The sequence below is a fragment of the Carica papaya genome, chromosome 3 (assembly GCF_054855325.1).
Source record: "Carica papaya isolate Zhongbai chromosome 3, ASM5485532v1, whole genome shotgun sequence".
Lineage (NCBI taxonomy): Eukaryota > Viridiplantae > Streptophyta > Magnoliopsida > Brassicales > Caricaceae > Carica > Carica papaya.
In genome coordinates, this window is record NC_142311.1 from 23,128,951 (window position 1) to 23,148,442 (window position 19,492).

The 19,492-nt window shown below is 36.4% G+C and overlaps 1 pseudogene; it reads left to right on the forward strand.

Annotated features, from left to right (window-relative positions):
- Positions 1-1,280: 1,280 nt before the first annotated feature.
- The window catches only part of LOC148266850 (uncharacterized), a 29,604-nt pseudogene continuing 11,392 nt past the window's right edge, over positions 1,281-19,492 (forward strand).

Genomic DNA, 19,492 nt, shown 5'->3' on the forward strand with positions numbered 1-19,492 from the left:
ATTGATGACATCCTAGTATACTCTAAGAGTCCAGAGGAACATGCAGTCCACATGTTTGAAGTGCTAGATACACTTCGTCAGAACCAGCTATTTACTAAACTTAACAAATGCTCCTTCTGGTTGGATCAAGCTTCCTTTCATGGTCACGTGATTTCAAGTGAAGGAGTTTCTGTGGATCCAGCCAAGGTTGAAATGATAATCAACTGGAACCCACCCATGAATGTAGCTGAGGTACGTAGTTTCTTTGGCTTGGCAGATTACTACTGATGATTCATCGATGATTTTCCAAGATTGCTACTCTGTTGACTTGACTCACTTTAAAGGGCATACATTTTATCTAGGATTATGAATGTGGTGAAAGCTTTATTAAATTAAAACATCGTCTTACCTCTGCCCCAGTATTGATCCTATCCGACAACACTAAAAGATTTTAGGTCTACTGCGATGCATCTCATATTGGTTTAAGATGCGTTTTGATACAGCATTATAGAGTGGTTGCTTATGGATCCAGACAATTGAAACCCCATGAATGGAACTATCTTACTCACAACTTGGAGTTAGTGGCCATTATCTTTACCTTGAAGATATGGTGTCATCACCTGTTTCGTTAGACCTTTAAAATTTACACTGACCATAAAAGTTTAAAGTACATCTTCTCACAAAGAGAGTTGAATATGTGATAAAGACATTGGATAGACCTCCTAAAGGATTACGACTGCAAGATCATCTACCATCCCAGTAGAAGGAATGTAGTCACTGATGCGTTGAGCCAAAAGGAGTTTATAGTGTTGGCCCAAACCATGGCCTCCAGTTGGAAGTTAGTAGATGCTATACAGGCCACTCTGCCTCAACCGCTATGGCAATGGTGCCTATCTAGCTCAGATTCAAGCTGTGTTTGATCTTTTCATAAAGATTTGGGAAGCTTAGTCCACAGACAAAGAAATCACAAAAAATTTGAATAAGTTCTCCTCTGACGAGTTTCCTAATTTTAGACTCTCAGATGATGAGTTGTGTAGATTTTAGGACCAAATTTGGGTCTCTATCGCTGTCAGGACGGATGTTCTCAAGGCTACCCATGCCTCCAAACTGTCCATCCACCTTAGAAGTTCCAAGATATACTGGGACCTGAAGTACCAATACTTGTGGCTGAGAATGAAAAAGATATTGTTGACTACGTCTCCCGATGCCTTACTTGCTAGTGAATTATGGCAGAACACTAGAGACCCGACAGTTTGTTACAGGGCCTTCTAATTCACAAATGAAAGTGAGAGCATGTGACCATGGATTTTGTCACCAGGTTACCTAGGACCTGTTCTGGTCGTAATGCTATTTGGGCCATCGTTGACAGACTAACTAAGATCTCCCATTTCCTGCCCATCAGAACCACTGACTCCACTAGCAAATTAGCATGCCTTTACATCGATGAAATTGTTCAACTCCATGGTGTTCCCTTATCCATTGTATCTGATCGAGACCCTCGATTCATCCCCCACTTTTATGACAGCTTTCAGAAAGTGCTTGGGTCTGGATTATACTTTAGCACTGCTTATCATCCTCAAGCTAATGGTCAGTCTGAACGCACTATTCAGACGTTGGAAGACATGTTGCATGCTTGCGTCCTTGATTTTTATGATAACTGGTATGAGTATCTTTTCTTGTGTGAATTTGCTTATAATAACAGTTATCATTCCAACATCAGCATGGCTCCGTATGGAGCCATATACGGTAGGCCCTATCGTTTCCCACTTGCTGGAGTGAAGTAGGAAACCAGCATTATTTGGGATCAGATTTCATCCAAGAGACTATTGAGAAGGTTGCGATCATCCATAGGAACTTGGCTATTGCCTAGGATTGCTAGAAGAGTTACAGTATAATCATAAAAAACCTCTGGAATTCGCTGTTGTAGGCTAAGTCTTCCTTAAGATTTTCTCCTACAAGGGAAAAATGTGGTTCGGAGAAAGAGAGAAGTTTCTAGACCTATTCGAAACAAATTTGGGGAACCAAATATTTTAAGGTGGGGAATGTAACACCCCGCTCACCACCACGCTAAATTTGTATTTAAAAACCCCTAATTATTCGGGTCTTAAGACCACTTGAATTCATTTAAATTTATTTCATTACTTTATATCGTATTTCATAATTTTAATTCGTAATTTTAATTTATTTAGATTTCATTATTTTATTTTGTATTATTATTATTTATTTTATTTTGTTGCATTTTTTGTTTAAAAATAATTTTAAGGAGAAAAAATAAAAATGGGGCGAAATCCCGTGGGAAAACGCCTGCGAGAGAGGCTCGCCTGCTTGGGCGCAGCACATTGTGAATGCACGTGCATGCGCGACTAGCACAAGATGTGCGCACTGCGTGCATGTCCCATTCTCGCGGGGTGCTGAGCTAGTCTGGGTGCGCGTCCCATCGCGCGCAGATAGACCAGTCCACCCACACATCACATTGTGCGCGGACAGGGCAAGTTATCGTGCGCCCTGTGCGTGTGCTGTCCGCAAGTTAGGCCTTCCCGGATAAGCCTTTCATCTGGCCTTGTGGGCAGAACCTTACGCGTTAAAGGCCTTGCACACTTGCAAGAAGATAGGCCAGCACCTGCAACGCATAGCAGGATAGGCCTGCAGCGTGCAGCTGGCCTGGTGAGGCGACTGCTGCCTTGTGTAGTGTGTCGCAACCCCTTTGGGCGTCGTTCGCTGCCTTGGGTGGTGTGCTGCCGCCTTGGGTGGAGAGCCACTACCGGTGGAGGAATTCTTCCTCTATTTTTTGCAATGCCGTCACATTGCGTCAAATCACTTATCTTTTACTCAACTTTCTTTCTCCTAATCAAATTTTGCCACTTGGTGCAGATCCAATGGTTCTCATTTTTTAAAAATAGGGATCCCTTTCTTCAATTTTCCTCATCATTTCCATTTCAATTTTCCATCCACCAAGAGCTTAGAGAGAGAGGGAGTGATCTAGAGAGAGAAGGCGAGGAGAAGAAAAAGAAAGGTGAAGGAAAACTTCAAGGTTTCGGTAAGGAATTTAGTATTTCCTTAAACATCTTAAGGAGCATTTCTAGAAAATTAAATTATGAAGTTTGTGTTTTGTGTTTTGTGTGTTTCATGTTTTATGTTTAATAAGTGATTTGTTCTTGATTTCAAACATACTATGTTATTTTATAGACACTTGATAATTTGCATGTAAATTAAATAACATGTATCTGATGATAATTTTCTGACATATATAAAAAAAGAGAAAGAGAAGGGGAATGAGCCTGAATGGTCTGAAAAATATATGTATCTGTATTGACATGCATAATGCATCAAGTATCTCGTTAGGCTTTTTATCTCTGAGGGGTTTTTATTTTTCCCTCCCCCATCTGGTTTGGAAAGAAGTGAGAGGACCGCTCACTGTGGATGATAGTGTATCCTCTGATGAGAGCGGTGACATGAATATCTATTAGGGGTCACCTTTGGCTAAGTACTGTCGTGGTTATAGAATATCTCATAGGACCACTGTGGTTGGTACAATCGTGGTTATAGATCGTACCATAATTTGGCAAGTCAGAACTGTGCTTGAGGAAATTGTTGTTATATATCTTATCTGGTCATTTCACATGGGTAGTTAGAAATTCGTATATGCCCTCAGAGATGGAAGTCAGAACAACTTCGTGAAGCATGACACGAAAATATGAGCATTTCATGATTTATTTGATTTTCTCTATTGTCAATTACGATGTTTGATTTGATTGTTGTGACTATGATATGATGGATATGATATTTTTTTTAATAAATAAATTGTTTTCATAAAGTAAGAAAGGACCTTTACGTGACATGATGATAAGTATTTATGACATAATTATTTACTTTTAAAATCTTACGATGTTATTTAAATATTATTTTTCTTACTTAATATATCAAATTCACCCTTTTCATGCCCTCCAAGATAAGAAAGATAGTCAAGAACCGATTGCTGACCTACTCCTTGATGTCTATGAGGATCCCGTGGATCCACAAACCTTGAGTGCATGACTTGTCCCCACTCTGATGAGTCCAATCGCATAATGAAAGAAGTGGCCCTTTTATATTATGATATTTTATATTTTGTTGCCACTTTTGGCCTCAGTTATATATATGTGTAATTGGAACTCATATATTTTTGTAAGGGATTTATAGTAATTTACTCAACTACATATAATTTTATCATGCACTCGTAATCTGTTTTTGTATATGGTATCCTTATGCCTTAATTAGCATTTGGTATGTCACACCTCACCTTGGAGTATGATCTGGAGAAAGAAAGGAGTAAGGGAATCTGTAAGCTTCCTATTGTGCCTGGTAAGTGTGTTCACCACCTTACTTTAGAAACCCTAAAAATTAGGCTTGTTGTCATGACACTGATTTATACCATCTTCTAGCCAAACTACTTTGAAGTTGGCATGATAGCATTCATGGAATTAGTTAGGGAATTTTACAAAACATTTCAATTTCATAAACCCACTAATTTCATTCTCAAAACACCAAACCTAATTTCCTTTCATTTAAAGGGAAAATGCTTAAACCTTTCAATTTCCCAGTTTAATGATGCTTTAGGTTTTTCTGAAAGAGAAGGTGAACACCTATACTGTGACTTTTATGATGATTATTTAACCCTATCATTTTGTATGTCGAATTTTGTGACATCTTGCTGAATATATATCCCCTAGTAAATCTAAGGACCTACATTTGCGCGACGTATCCATTAAATACATTCATAGGTTCTTAGCTCATCCTTCTTCGGGTTGAAAGGATGCACCAAGCATTTTGTCAAAAAATTGAGTTGTACTTTTTGTGGTAATGGTCCACAGGACAAAGGTGAACTTGGATTTTTAGTTCGCATCATAATTCTCCAATGTTTTTTCTTTCAAAAGACCTCTGTACCGAGGTTCGGTCATCATTAAACTTGCCTTCTTCACCACTAACATTTATATTAAGGAACCTGACCTACATATTGCTTACCCATAAACTCCTTTAAATTTAGGCTCCTTGGATGACATGGGCTTGTTGCAACTTAAGAACAATGAACCCTGCTTTACCCCTCTAGGACCACTTATGCAATAGACTCTACACCTATTAACATCCAACAATTCATGGAATGCGTGCTGACACATGTTCGGATGATCGACGGATACTTGCACAACCTCAAGTAGCTAACCCGCCAGTTAGTGGATAAAGTTAAGGTACTGGTACAGTCCCTGCCCCAATCGGTGAAGGCTGCCCCAAGGCCCCGAACCAGATGATGCCTCTAGTGTGTCCCACCTCCCAGCCACAACACTAAGGGAGTTCCTTTGTTCCTTCTTTTTCTTTTCTTTTATTTTCTTATTCTCCTTTTTATTTGCATCACATTGGGGACAATGTGCAGTTTAAGTGTAGGGGAAGGACATACTGTACTTTTAAATTTTCATGTTGAACCTATTACACTATACCTACTGAAGTCAACATTTGTTTAAGGACAGTTGATGATACACACTTTTAACCTTGCCTAAGGCACAAATGTACACACTTTCAATGTACTTTAACCCCATTTTTTTCACCACTACCTTAGTCATTCCAAAAGTAACTCAACTATGATGTTTCAAGAATTAAATTACATTCACAAGTAACCTTCTAGGATTGTTGGCTTGTTTTTTATCTTTTCACACCATAAATGACTATCTTTGGTAAAGTGCCTTAACATAACTTGTTTGGGAATTGCACTTAACTAATTTTTTATTATCTTGAAGTGAATGCCAATACATAGGGAAACTACAGAACTATCTGTCTAGATTAATATATTTAATAACTATAAAGTTCGTGAAAAAAAAAGAGAAGGGAAGGAAGAGCACTACTAATAATCTACTCCTCTAATTAATTAACTATAAGTAGAGCTAGTAGCCACATGAAACTATGATCAATTGAGTAACTAGGTACATTCATCACAAATATTTATCCTTGCATCAAAAGGTTTGTGACATTTTAAGCAAGTAAAAGAGTGCTTAAGAATTTTTCCCAAATAAATTTAATCTTCCAACATGAACCTATTTGCATGAAATTTTTATTTCTATGCAGGTTTGGTGTGGACGTTGAACTAGTGGTTGGATGTTCCTCTTAAGGTAAAAACATGTTCAAAAACTTGCAAAACCTTTTCATGTTATATTCGGGTACTATTCGGAGTAGTTGTTCATTAGTGTGATTCCACAAAACTTAAAGCCAGAACTACTAGTTGATGACTATTTTATAATTCAATGATTGAGATGTAGCATGTGAGTTATGAGGGAATGGTAGGGATAATTGGGTTAAGGATGAAAGGTTGAAAACTATTTAGTGGTATTGTGGAGTGCTTAAGGGCAAGCACAAGAAAAGTGTTGGGGAATTTAATAGTGCATATAAACAACATCTTTGTCACTTATTTTGAATGCGTAGTTAAGCTTTTCATTACCTAATATAGATGGTTTTATCTATTTTGGTGCAGGTTAAAGGGATAAAACTCAAATGCAGAAAAGCAGCCCAACATAAGTAAATTTTGTGCAAAAGCTATCATCAGTTCTACTATAAGCTTTGGGTAAGGCTTATACTTAGCAAGGGCAACAGATCTTAGATTCATAAGCCTTAGGCAAGGCTTATATTCTTGCAGTAATAGGAAGCACCAATCAATATGCAAATAACTCTTAGGCAAAGCTAACCTGCTGGCAACCATAGAAAATACTAAGTCACACATGGATAAGCCTCAACCAAGGCTTAGACTTTGGCAATAGTAGATTTGAAACCCGGCACGCTTTCAAATTAAAAACAGAAGATTATGTTGCATTCTGGAGGCAAGAAATCAAGAATCAAGGAAGAGATAATTTTCAAAAGTAGGAAGAAAGCCAAAATCATTGTGGAAACCCTATCTTCACAAAAAATTGTCTTGATCCTCTCAACCTTTAAATAAAAAAAATAGAGAAGAAGGCATGTCAATGAGGACAACAACAAGCTTTAGTTTTCTAAATTATTCTTTATGTAAATGCTAAAAACAACATTTTGTGTATTCAACTCATGATGAGTGGCTGATTAAATACTTTTTCCAATTAAAGATTTAGTCGAAGTTCCAGTTTTGTATTGTGAGATCTAACTATTTTATTTTAGTTCTTATTTAAGTTTTAGTATTTGCATATATCTCTGCACATATTATTATTGTTTCCTATTAATCGTTTAAACAGGGTCCGTTAGACGTGAAGTGCGGTAGTATATTTCCATTTAAAAATCTTGAATATGAAATTATTTGGGTTATTTTGATGCTTAATGGTGAATTAGTTTTTATACTAAGGTAATATGCAATCTAGTTTGAATGGGTCATGCGGTTGAATCCATTAACTAGAATAAGGTCCTTCTAACTCTTAAAGTTGTTAATAAATTAAATTATGGGATCGTTTTTAGGATTGTTTATTAATAAGAATTAACTAACAAATGTCATCTTGGTTTATTCAGGATTAAAGAAAAATTGGTTATGGGAACGTTTTCGATAAATAGAACTAGTTCACTGAGGTTTAGAAAAATCAATCATTGCATCAATGATCAATTTCGTAAGTAGAATCTAGCTATTTCTTTAACTAAAATCACTTCATATCTACTTGTTGCTTTAATTGGTTTCAGAAAGTACTTTCTGTGTTCCTATTTAAAGTCTAGCTTATTGATTTATTTTCTTGCATTGATTCGGAGCAAAAAACCCCTCATATTTTATTTTTTGCCACTGGTTATAGAAGAAAATTGGTTTTCAATTACCTAAGGATTCGATCTTATTCACCACTACTATAAATTCAGTTTGTTAATAGAATCGGAAAATTATTTTGTGGATTCGACACTCACCGAGAAATAACGTGATCAATGAGAGACAACAACCCCATATCTTTAAGGGGCAAAAACCATCACGGAAGAGAGTGACAAAAACCCCTTATGATTTTGGCCTAAGGCAAGGATCAAAGGCAAAGCCTGAACACCAAGGCAACCAGAAAGTGATTGAGACAAGGAAGTTATTGGGTGTTCTAACTAAAGAGAGGTTCGGTCTAAGAATTCTGGTCCAAGGGGAAATCCCATCCCTCGTATGGTTTCGAGTACCTATCGAGTACATGTAGGTCGACTGGCCTGCAAAGACAGGAAGGTATCAACATCACTAAGAGAGCCTACATCTAAAGGATTTGTGGTCGCGACCAAAAAACAGGCTAGGAGTGCATGAGGCCCATGGGCCAAGTGCAGGCACGAAACACCCAGCCCCGACCGCACAGGAGGAGGCCACACGCCTAGGTAATGCATGCTTGTGCAAGGGGCCTAACACGCATGTATAGAAGAAGCATGCACGTAGGAACGCTTCACGCCTGCGCAAAGATACTGTGCATGCGGGTGGGCTGCTCATATTTACGGACACAGGTGGGCTATACATGCTTGCACACGCCCATGTGTGGCCGAACGCACACGTTGGCCTGCTAGTCGCACATGCCGCATGTGTGGCATGAATTGTAGCAGCCTATCCAAATTTTTTGCCCCCTTTTTCATATTTTCCACACGTTTTCTTTATTGAAATCACACAGGATAAAATCTACCTTATTTTATTAATTAATTTATTACTATTTAAATGTAATTCTATCCCTTATGATTATTTAATTAATATTTTAAGTTTTACATTGGGATAGATTTTATCTCTTAATTATTTTATTTATTTTTCAAGTCTTCGTAATCATTTAGAACTATTCTAAGAAAAAGGCTATATAAAGGGTTTTTCCCATAGGTCATAATTTATAATTTAGAATATCAATAAAGAAGCTTTTGCTTAAATTAGCTATGCTAATTTTTTAAGTTCTTCAGGCATCTTCAAGCTAGGAGCTTTAGACTACTTTGTTAAGTGGGGAATCAGGATTGACTTATCGAGTAAGTTTGTTGTGTCTTTCTTTATTATTTTCTTTTATTTTCCCAGTTACTTAGATAAGCTTTCATTTAGTCGACTGTGATTCCAATAGGGAGGGTTTATCTTAGGTAATTAAATTTTGATTTGCTAAATATAGTGGGTTTGAGGTTGAGGTGTTTTCGATCCATGGAGTAAATGCATTCCATCTTGTGTTATTTTGTATCAGACCTTAGGCACCTGCTTTGAACCTACTATGTTATTTTGCTTTACATTGTGTTTATATAATTAGCAGAAAAAAATACCTTGTTGTTATCCGTTTTGCTTGTGAAATTCCATCCCACTTGATTCTATCTTGTTCTTTTATTCAAGTGGTAGTTGTTTGTGTTATTGAGTAAAAAAAAATTAAAAATTACAAAATTAAAGAAAGCCAGTTGCACCCCATAAGGAAACTTGAGTCATTCTATTGCATCATAAACAATAGAAGAATTGCTGCCTACTGGCGTGATGAAAATTTTCTATTTATCGAAAGAGAGTACCTCACTCACCAGGTGCGTGAAATCTTTTGTTTTGCATTTACACGAGCAAGGACTATTAACTGTCTTTTCAAGACGCGTGAAAATATTTGCTTTATGTTTTGATTTGAAAGCATCACACTATTGAGTCTGCATATATTTAGTATAGAGAAACTTAATTATTCGTAGAGCATAGTCATCATCCGGTAGTATAACTACGAAAACCTTTTAGTTATATCCATTGGGATTGATCGGATCCCTTATGCTATGAGTCCAAATTGTTTCTTTGTACTCAAGGTTCTATCATTTATAGTGTTTTTGTTCTCGTATATATATCTGAGTAGCTATTATTTCTAGTTACTTAGTATTTAATTAAATCACATCAGTTCTTCCTCGAAGTGCTTCATTCTAGCTTCTTGTATTCATTCGAGCTTCTAGAATACAAGATTTTTGTAGGATTCTTCATTTTGTCTTTGAAACTGATATGAAGGTCCTGATAAGGTGAACTTGATTCCTAATGATCAATTCGAAAGAAGAAGCTATAATGAGGTAATGCGAGCGAAGGTGAGGAAGTGAGATTTTGTTTCACTAACCTTGTTCTTTCATAGGACCATCCAAAAAATATCTCAGTAAAGTGCAACTAACTGACCTATCGCTCTGGAAGAGAGGAACATAAACATTTTCACAAAGTAAAACGTCTAATTAGGGAACATGGGCGCTCTGATGGACAGGCTTGATAAGGGATGGTATCAAAGCCAAACCCGTCATCAAGTAGTGCTAGATGAGATAAGATCTTGCGATGAGGATGATGTCAACCCTAGGAGAGGACAACACCGAGAAAGAGAAGATGAAGGAATCGGTGATCGAGAAGAACCCGTAGATAAAGGGAGGATGGAGATCTCAGCTCCTACAGATCCCTGATACAACCCTTCTCTAGAAAGAATGACGTTATAAGGCTACTTTAACTGGGAAAGGAGGGTCGAGTGCATCTTTAAGTGCCATACTATAGTGAGGAATAGAAACTCATTAATTCCACCCTTGAGTTTACAAAATATGTATTTTTTTGGTGGGATCAATTAGTTGCCCTCAGAGAGCAAGATGGCAACACACCTGTCACCACTTGGATAGAACTAAGGTCCATTATGCGAAAGAGGTTCGTACCTTCCCACTTTAATAGGGATAAGTACCTGAAACTACAACACCTCACCCAAGGCACTAAATGTGTGGAAGAATACTATAAGGAGATTGAAGTCACCATGATACGAGCCCTAGTGGAAGAACGGGCCAAAACTACTATGGTTCGGTTCTTAGAAGGCTTTAATACGGAAATTGTCAACATCCTTGAACTCTAAAACTATGTTGACTTAGAAGAAATGGTGCACAAGGCCATCAAGATCAAGAGGCAGTTGAAAGGGTGGAGAGTCCTAAGGGAGAATCCCAATTCTAGGTGGCTTCAGAGAAATGAATCCATCGTTTGGGGATAGGAAGGACAAACCACTTACAACCAATCCAATATGTATGCCTAAAATACCCTCTGTCAAACAGTGAAATGTTTTAAGTTTTTAAGAGTAGAGCATATCGCATCCCAATGCACTAACCAGTGAGCCATGATCATATGAGATGATGGGGATGTGATCAGCACTCATAACAATGATAGTGAGCAAGAAGAGTTACCTCAGTAGCTAAAAGCGAGGAAAGCATCATACAACCAGAACAAGGAGACATATTTGTGATCCAGCAGGCATTGAATATGTAGGTGAAACCTAAAGCTATTGACTAAAGAGAGAATATTACCCTTAAGAGACATATTTGTTTCTTTTTGTTGTTATTTTTTTAATAGAATAAAGTTTTAGAAGTCTGCCAAATGCAATCAGAATAAAAAATAAAAGTCAATAAGGCACATGAAAGAATAATAAATAAAATTTCGAGAAGACAAGACTTTAGTAAAGAAGAAAATAGATTAAATATTACTAAAAATAAATTAAAAAATTTTTACAATTAAATTATTTGTATTCATTAAAATAAAAATATTTTATAGTCTAGAATAAATAAATAAGATTATTATTTTGAAAGTAGCTCAGGGACTTGACAATCCCCTTTTATTCGTTTCTTCATTTAATGCCTCCATGAAAAGTAGCTCAAGGGAATAATAAATGGGATGGTTAATAATGTTCTCACCTTATTGCAAGTTTTTCTGGACAATTATGGTTGTGCATTAACCTTAACAAGAGTGGTCCTCTAGAGATTAATGTTGGAGATAAAATCATTTGATTAGATTGTCTCGATCTGTCACTTATTAATGGATATCAAATCTACTAAAGATAAAAATTCTATTTTCCAATAATACTAAATTGTAGTAGTGACAAATAGGGTCAATTTTAAAGAGAACTGATAATCGTCTTTTCTCTTTTTACGACCAGTTCGAACATAGTTTAAATAATAAAATTTCTTCTTTTGAATGAATATATAATAAAGAGTGTTTAATCTAAAGTAGTTTAGACTTAAAAAAATAAAATCATTGAATTAAATTGTAACTTAATCAATTATGTGAATATTCCCAGTTCATTAAATAGATATATTCCAATCATGCAATTGATCACATATGCAAAAAATGAAATATATCAAAATATAACAAATTAGTTTTAGTTATTGAAAATGTTCTGACAGTCAATCATTCATTAATTTTAAACCAGTTAGAAAATGTTAATTAACTAGTTCTTAATGATCAAACAACCCTAAGAACATTCCTGAAATTTAATTTATCAATAGCCTTAAAAACTTGAAAGACCTGATTCAGATTGCCATATTCATCTACATGAATAAGTCAACCTGATTGTTTGTTCCCTTAGTTCAAAACTAATCGCCACTGGGGGTACCATTGGGCTTAAACGATTGCGGATTTGAGCTGTCTTAGATGGCAGGATGCTATTGGGTTACGGGTCCAATGGCCCTGTTTAAAGAGTTCGCAATAGCAAATATGTATATGCACAGAGAAATAAACAAATATTTATATTTAAATAAAGTTCAAATTAACTCAATTTAATCTCACAATACATATTGGAATTTTACTAAATCAATTAACTGGGAAAAGTAAAAGCATCTAGCCACTCATGGTGAGTTTTACAGAATAAAGTTTCTTTTGAGTAATGGAAAGAGGAAGGAGAGAAGTGCAGAAAAGTCACAGGCATTGCACTGTGCAACGTGAGGAAGATCCTCCTGTTTCCTGCCGGCGACTTCTTTTATAGCCAAAAGGATGAGGGTTTCCTTTTGGGATTCTCCCCAATGATTTTAGCACTTATCTTGCTTTCTAAAATCATCTTTCCCTTGATTTTTTGTTGTCAATCCCGGTTATAGCGAGATTCTCTCTTTTTAATCTCAAGAGTACACCTTTTTTAAATTAATAGTTGCACATATTCTAAGCCTTGGCCATGGCTTGGTCGAGTGTGAATTGGGTCTACCTCCTATTGCCTTGGTGTTAGTTGTGCCCAAGGGTTAGTTACACTTCTTCCTTTTGTTTAGATATAAGCCTTAGTTGAGGCTTATTTGAGCGAGTCCGTAAGTTGTAATTCCGTTGTTGTCTTTGCCTTGCTCGAGGCATGAGTGAACAGGAACCAGGGTCTGTTGCTTATTGCTGGACCTAAGCCTTAGGCAAGGCTTATTCTTTGTTAGACAGCTTCTCCACGAATTCTACCCCTTTTTATGTTGTTTTCCTTGATTTTTTCTCCTATCTTCTGTCCTATATCAAAATGAATAGAATAACTCAAATTAAATGACAATTATTCCAATTAAACACATGAAAATGGACAACGAGGATGATATTTTTACGCACCATCACCTATTTAGTCATTCCCCTAGAGGGTGAAGCCTTGAGTTAAGACATTATAGGATCCTGCTGTGAGTGGAGTTTCTTTGCAGCTTGGGTGTTAGAAGCCTTGAGTTAAGATATTTTTCTACTATTCTCTTGTAATATCTCTTTTTTTTTTAGGATCTTGCTCGATTTGGGTAGAGAAAATTGAGAGGACGATGATGAATTTTTTATGCTTTAAGAACTGGTGACGTTTCATAAGATCTTTGTTTGGATAAGATGTACGTATTCTCTCTAAAAAAAGATGGTCGTATAGGTATTGTTAATCTGATGTCCAAAACCTATTTTTCTTTTCTTAGTAGCTAAAAACCTACTTTATTGGCCAGCTTGTTATGAATTTCGTTTAGATTTCCTATGTGGCACTTAGTAATTAAAAATAAGTTCAGGTTTCAAAGGAATGGATGAGATTCAAAACCTAGGACTTATTATCAATTTGATGACATACTTCTTGGGATCCATTCCTCCAGGATATTAAATTATCAAGAAATATATGATATGTTTTCTTTATTTCATTTTCTTTAGCCTTTTACTATGTCTCTACTTCTTGAGAGCAAGATTTAGTCCTTGAATTTTTCGAGCGTGAACACTCGTGAGTCCTTTTGTGTTCGTACTGCCCATAAATCTAGTTAGCATAACGAGATTTTTTACTTGTGTATTTTGGAAGGATAAAGTCTTGTATAGGGCCAAGGTTTTTGTCAGGACTATTTTTTTAAATAGATTCCACATTCATGATCCATTGCAAGTGTTACAGGCCCAACTGTACTCTCTCTTTTGATGTGTGTTTTGTACTTTAGGAAGGTCGAGGCCAGTTGCCATCTCCTTTTGCATTATAAGTTGACTCGGGACTTTGTTTTGGGCCTTTCAATACTTATGTCTCATGTGGGTTTCCCTACCTTGGAATTTTTTACTGCTTCATCCTCGTTGGGAATGAGGGCAAAGAAGGAATCTAAAGTCCTTTGGAGATGCTTTGGTTTATGGGTATCATGACTAGAGCTCAATGTAAGGCCTCTTCAAGGATTGGTAACTCCCTTCAAGGGTTTTTCAGGGATGTTTCTTCAATTCTTTTGTGAAGAGATTGAGTTACCACTTTGTGTTAATTTTTATGTGGTTTTTTTTTAACTTACTCTTGTTGGCTTAAGAGGACTTCTCATCCTCTGCGTTTGTACCTTTTTTCCTCACTCTAATGATATTTAAAAAAAAATAAAAAACTACGATTTTTATATTTGATTAACGACCGAAGTAATTCCACTCTTCAAATTATAGAGTAAGGATTTTATATCCTTACTTATCAAGGTAGGGTCCACAATTTCAATATTTTTGAATCGAATATAGATTTGATATAGAATTAAGATAACATTTTCATTTAAGTCTTTATCTCATTTTCGTTGGGTTCTTATTTTTATTTTTTAAAAAGTGACATTTGAACCAAATGAATCCTTAATGTTTTAGATTCAAAACTTACTAAATGTGGTCTTTAGGAAAAAGCTTCAACAAAACTTGAAAATATAGGTGCATTTCAAAAGCCACCCATGGTAATGCCAGTAGTTTATATCTATTATTCGACACAGAGGAGGACGAAGAGGGTCCAACCCACAAAAGGTAATTGACATGGGGAGTTGGCTTTTAAATAGATATACAATCATATGATTTACATTTCAATTTAGTTTAATGCAATTTGTTCACTACTTCCGTTGATTTGCTTTATAGGCATTGCAAATATTGCAAAGAGAGAAAGAAATAAAGGAGCAAAGCAGCTTGATGCACTGATGAAAGTATGCCCCTATATATTGTGTGTATATTGTTATCAAAATTAGAAGTTAACCTGTATTGAGCAAATACATTATGCTAATAAGTTATTATGTTAATCTTCAGGAATTGGCAGTTGCCTTGAGAGGCTATTTGGACAGTTTCCCTAAAAGGAAATATTTGCACCCGTATGAACGATCTCTTATTGAGTTGATGCTTGGTGATGGAAAGTTAGAAGAGGTAAATGAAGATAAACTCATAGCTGTTAGTGAAACATATTAAGATGAGGAATGATGAGACCTCTCTGTAGATGTCCAATGTCTTGCATAAAGGACCTAAGTTGGTTTTTGTAATTTTGAGGGAAGAGAGATAAAATAACAAGAAAGCTCAAAAGAAATTTTCAAATATATAATGTTTTCATTTTATGTGAAGTTAGTTTAGAAGCGCAGGTTTCTAGTATAGGGAAACAAGCAAGAAAACGTTTTTTGTGTCAAAATTATTTACCGTTGGACTAGGTGTTAAGAAACTAATAAAATAGGTCAAAACAATTTTTCAACTATATAATGTTTTCCTTAAGCATAGGTTTCTAGTGTAGGGAAACAAGTAAGAAAAGGTTTTTAGTTCAAAATTATGTATCATTGAACAGGTGTTAAAAAAGTGGATTCTCTTAAGAAGAAGGTGATATATGTCGGGAAGGAGCATGCTTCTCTCTATGCTAAGGTTATAGTCAAACTTCGTTCATTTATTTCATGTTTTTGCTTCTACTATTTCTTTTTCTGAACCATATTATCTGATAGACCCTGTTAGTGCTTGTGCTATCAATTATTAAAAATGTTTTAGAAATGACTATTGGTAAAAAACTGTTTTGAGGAAAAAACTGTCTCCTGTTTGGTAAAATTTGTTATAAAAGGTGCTGTTAATGTAAAATATGGTATTATGCTTAATTAGTTATGTTATGAAATTAATAAAAAATGTTGGAATGATGAAGAATTTCATAACAATGAGAAAAATAATAATAATTATTATTATCTAAGTGATATTAGTTTTTTTTATATAAAACTAATAATAATCCTTTTTTTGAATAAGTAGCTTTAGTCCAAAGTATTTTGTTAATTTAGGCTCAACTGTTGAGTTATATTGAGAAACACAATGAAGGAAAAGAAAACAAAATCTTTTTCATATCAAATTATTGTCCACTAGATGAGTCTTGAGTTCTGACATTTCATTCACTTCATATTATTGATAGTATGTTACTCCCCTTAAATATTAAAACTTTTGTTAGCAGAATGTTTGTTAGAACAACTTATTGTATCACAAAGTTGTGGTGGAGCTACCATGTCTTTTGTGTAGTCTGTTAAGATACTTAAAGTTTTTTAGAACTTAGACAACAGAAAACAAAGTTCTTCACATTGAAAATCAAGTTATTCACAATGTGCCATTATTTCCATAAAGCTGTGTTATATCTATGTTCGACTACTTTTATAATTCTTGTATCAAGGAAGTGCTCCACTTATTTGTATTGTCATGCATCGCGTTGTTATTATGTTGATATACTTTGTGCTTCTTTCCTTTTGATGTCAATTTATTGACATGAAATTCTGGTGCCCTGATCTTATGTTGTCCAAATTTTTGTGTCTCATTTATGCAGTGTGATGTGTAATATTGTTTATAAAATAATTAAAAGGTTCCAATAAATTTTTATTATTTATGTGCAGTCATCAACAAAGTGGGAGGGCGAGGAATGAACAAACGAGGTCAAATATTATCCGAAATATCTTTAACCGATGTTTGTATGTATTTTTTATTTACTATGTTTTTTATCTATAGGGTATAGAAAAACTTGAATAAATCTTTAAACATGAAGAAACAACTATGGATGATTTGTTAAACATTGCTAAGGTATTTTTTTTAATTTTAAATGAAATATGTTGCTTATATTTTGTTATTGTCATTTTCATGTGCTATTATGTTCTCACTTCCGTACATATGATCATATACAACTAAACATTTGTATGTGCTGCTTGCATTTGCCATTGGCTGGTAAGCCTGGGGCTGAAGAAGGAGTTGTGAAGTATAGTTTTCATTTTTTATTCACACTGCAAGAATAAATTTTTTTGAGATTAAAATGCATTTTTGAATGCCTATAGAAAGTTATGTCTAGCCTATCAAATGATGATTACTGGAAATTCATGGCCTAGGATGGTGCTTTAGCTTTTTTAATGTTATCGCAAAAGTCTGAATGAAATATTTGGTTCAAGTTAGCAAACACTTTTGTATTTATCTACAACTCAAACTCGTTCACTGCTCTATTCCTAAGGAAAAAAAAAGAGCAACTCTTCTATTGCTTTCAATTTTTGCATATTTCCAGCTTAGTAATATGTGTTTTACAAACTCTATTTTAATTATTAATACTAGCATAGGTATAGAAAGCCATTTTGGGTTGCTAGTAACACTTTGCAGACTTTGCGGGCCATGCCAGTTGTTGATCTTGAAAGACCAACTCTCTATCTTATTGGGGCTCCTAATGTTGGAAGTCATCCTTAGTTCCTGTATTTTCAATCGGGAAGCCTGAGGTTTCTATTGATCTTTTTCCTATCTTGTATCTTTGGGGGATATGTTTGAAAATGGCTCCCGCAATTATTTGAGAAAGTTTAATGCTATTTGTCTTGCATTTAATGCTATAGTTTAACAAACAAGTAAATTGAAGGTTCAAATTTCTAATTTAAGGTGTTTGGATATTCAAATAAATAGTTGGGAATTCAATTTAAAATTTTCAAATATTCAACAACCCTTTTCAGCCATTAGTCACACACATATATATACACATACATATATATTATGTTCTGGTTAATTTAATATCAGTTCCAAGTAATGACTCCATGCTTTTCAGGACTTAAATTGAAATTTTGAATGTTTCTGACTTGAGCATGTGAAATTTTGGATATTGATTACGGTGAAAGATAATGATTTACTTTATGTGAAGCTCTTTTGGTGTCTATTTTCCCTCTAAGGTCGGCAACTATCCCTTTACAACTAGAGGTGTAGCGCCCGGGAAATTGAAGAAAAAAAAAAAAAAAGGGGGGGGGGGGCCACGTCAGCAACCACGTCAGCAGCCACGTCAGCAGACCCAGTCAGCAGTCCCGGTCAACCGGGACCTGCCACGTGGCAAGACCACGTCGATCCGAGACGGGCCACGTTGGCGATCCGCGTATGCGCGATCGGACGGCCCAGATCGAACGTGCGATCGGACGACCCAGATGCAATCGCACGGACGGCCCAGATTAAATCAAAATGGACGGCTGAGATCAAAAGGCAAAAGGGTATAAATAAGACCCCCACACCAGACCCCAAACCCTAGCCGCCTACCCTCGCCGGAGAAGACGAACCAGAAGCCGGCCGCCGCCACCCGTCGTCGCACCGGAGGGATTTCTGACTTCCGATCGAGGTAAATTTCATACCCCCGACTCGTTTTTCCACGCTGATTTCCCCTGTGGCCAAATCGGAGCAAAAATCCTGGCCAAACGGCTGGAAAACACGGCCGAAGCCCAGTGGCGCCGCCGCGCCCCTCCTCAGTTTTTGCCTCCGATGAGGCCCTTCCCGGCCTCCATTTAATGCAATTTTTATATCACCGTGATCACCATTCTTTTCTCTACAGGTTGATCGGAGCCGAATCACCAAAACACGAACTTCATCGGAGAGCCGCCGCACCCGAGAGCACCGCCGCCGGTAAGCTTCGGTTTTCCGTAATTTTTTGGCCCCCCGAGGGCCCTAGAGTTGTTTAATCGCAAGGATCGATGCAAGTGTGGCCGAATTCGGCCAGAAACGGCCAAAAACTGCCAAACCGAGGCGAATCGCCGTCGCCGGAGCACGGCGGAGCCGCCGTGCCGGAAATGCGATATTGGCCGAAAGGGGCCCTGGGCCTAATTTGGGATTTTTTTGGAACACGTGCAGGTACCAGTAGTGCGTTTCAGTTCCCCGAAAAAAATTCAGGGAAAATTAGGGACAGCCTGTAGGCGCACTGTGAAGCCGTGTTCGGACTCCGAAACGTATAAGGACCCCTCACCCTATTTCCTATCACGGTATTAAAGTTCAATAAATGATAAAACGGTATTTCATGAACCAAAGAATGTGTGAAATTGCTTAAGGTCGCTAATGGAGCCTGAGTCTAGTGTGTTTGTCGGTTAACTGTTATTTGACCTGTTTTACAGTTTTAAATGCAGTATGAGGTTTGATGTTTTCCTTTTATAGTTTCGTGTGCATATTTTACTGTTTTACTGATTATGGATTGAATGACTGGGATATTGATGCTGTATGTTGTCTGTTTGGCATAAATTACCGTTTTGCTTGTTTGTATGTGGATTGATAATGCTGACTGAGAGAAAGGAGAATGAAAGATTATGTAAATGGATAATTGTGTAATGTGGTCAGCCTGACTAGATATCCTGGGAGATGGTGGACTGACCGGGTCCGTAGGGAACCCTACCGGGATTG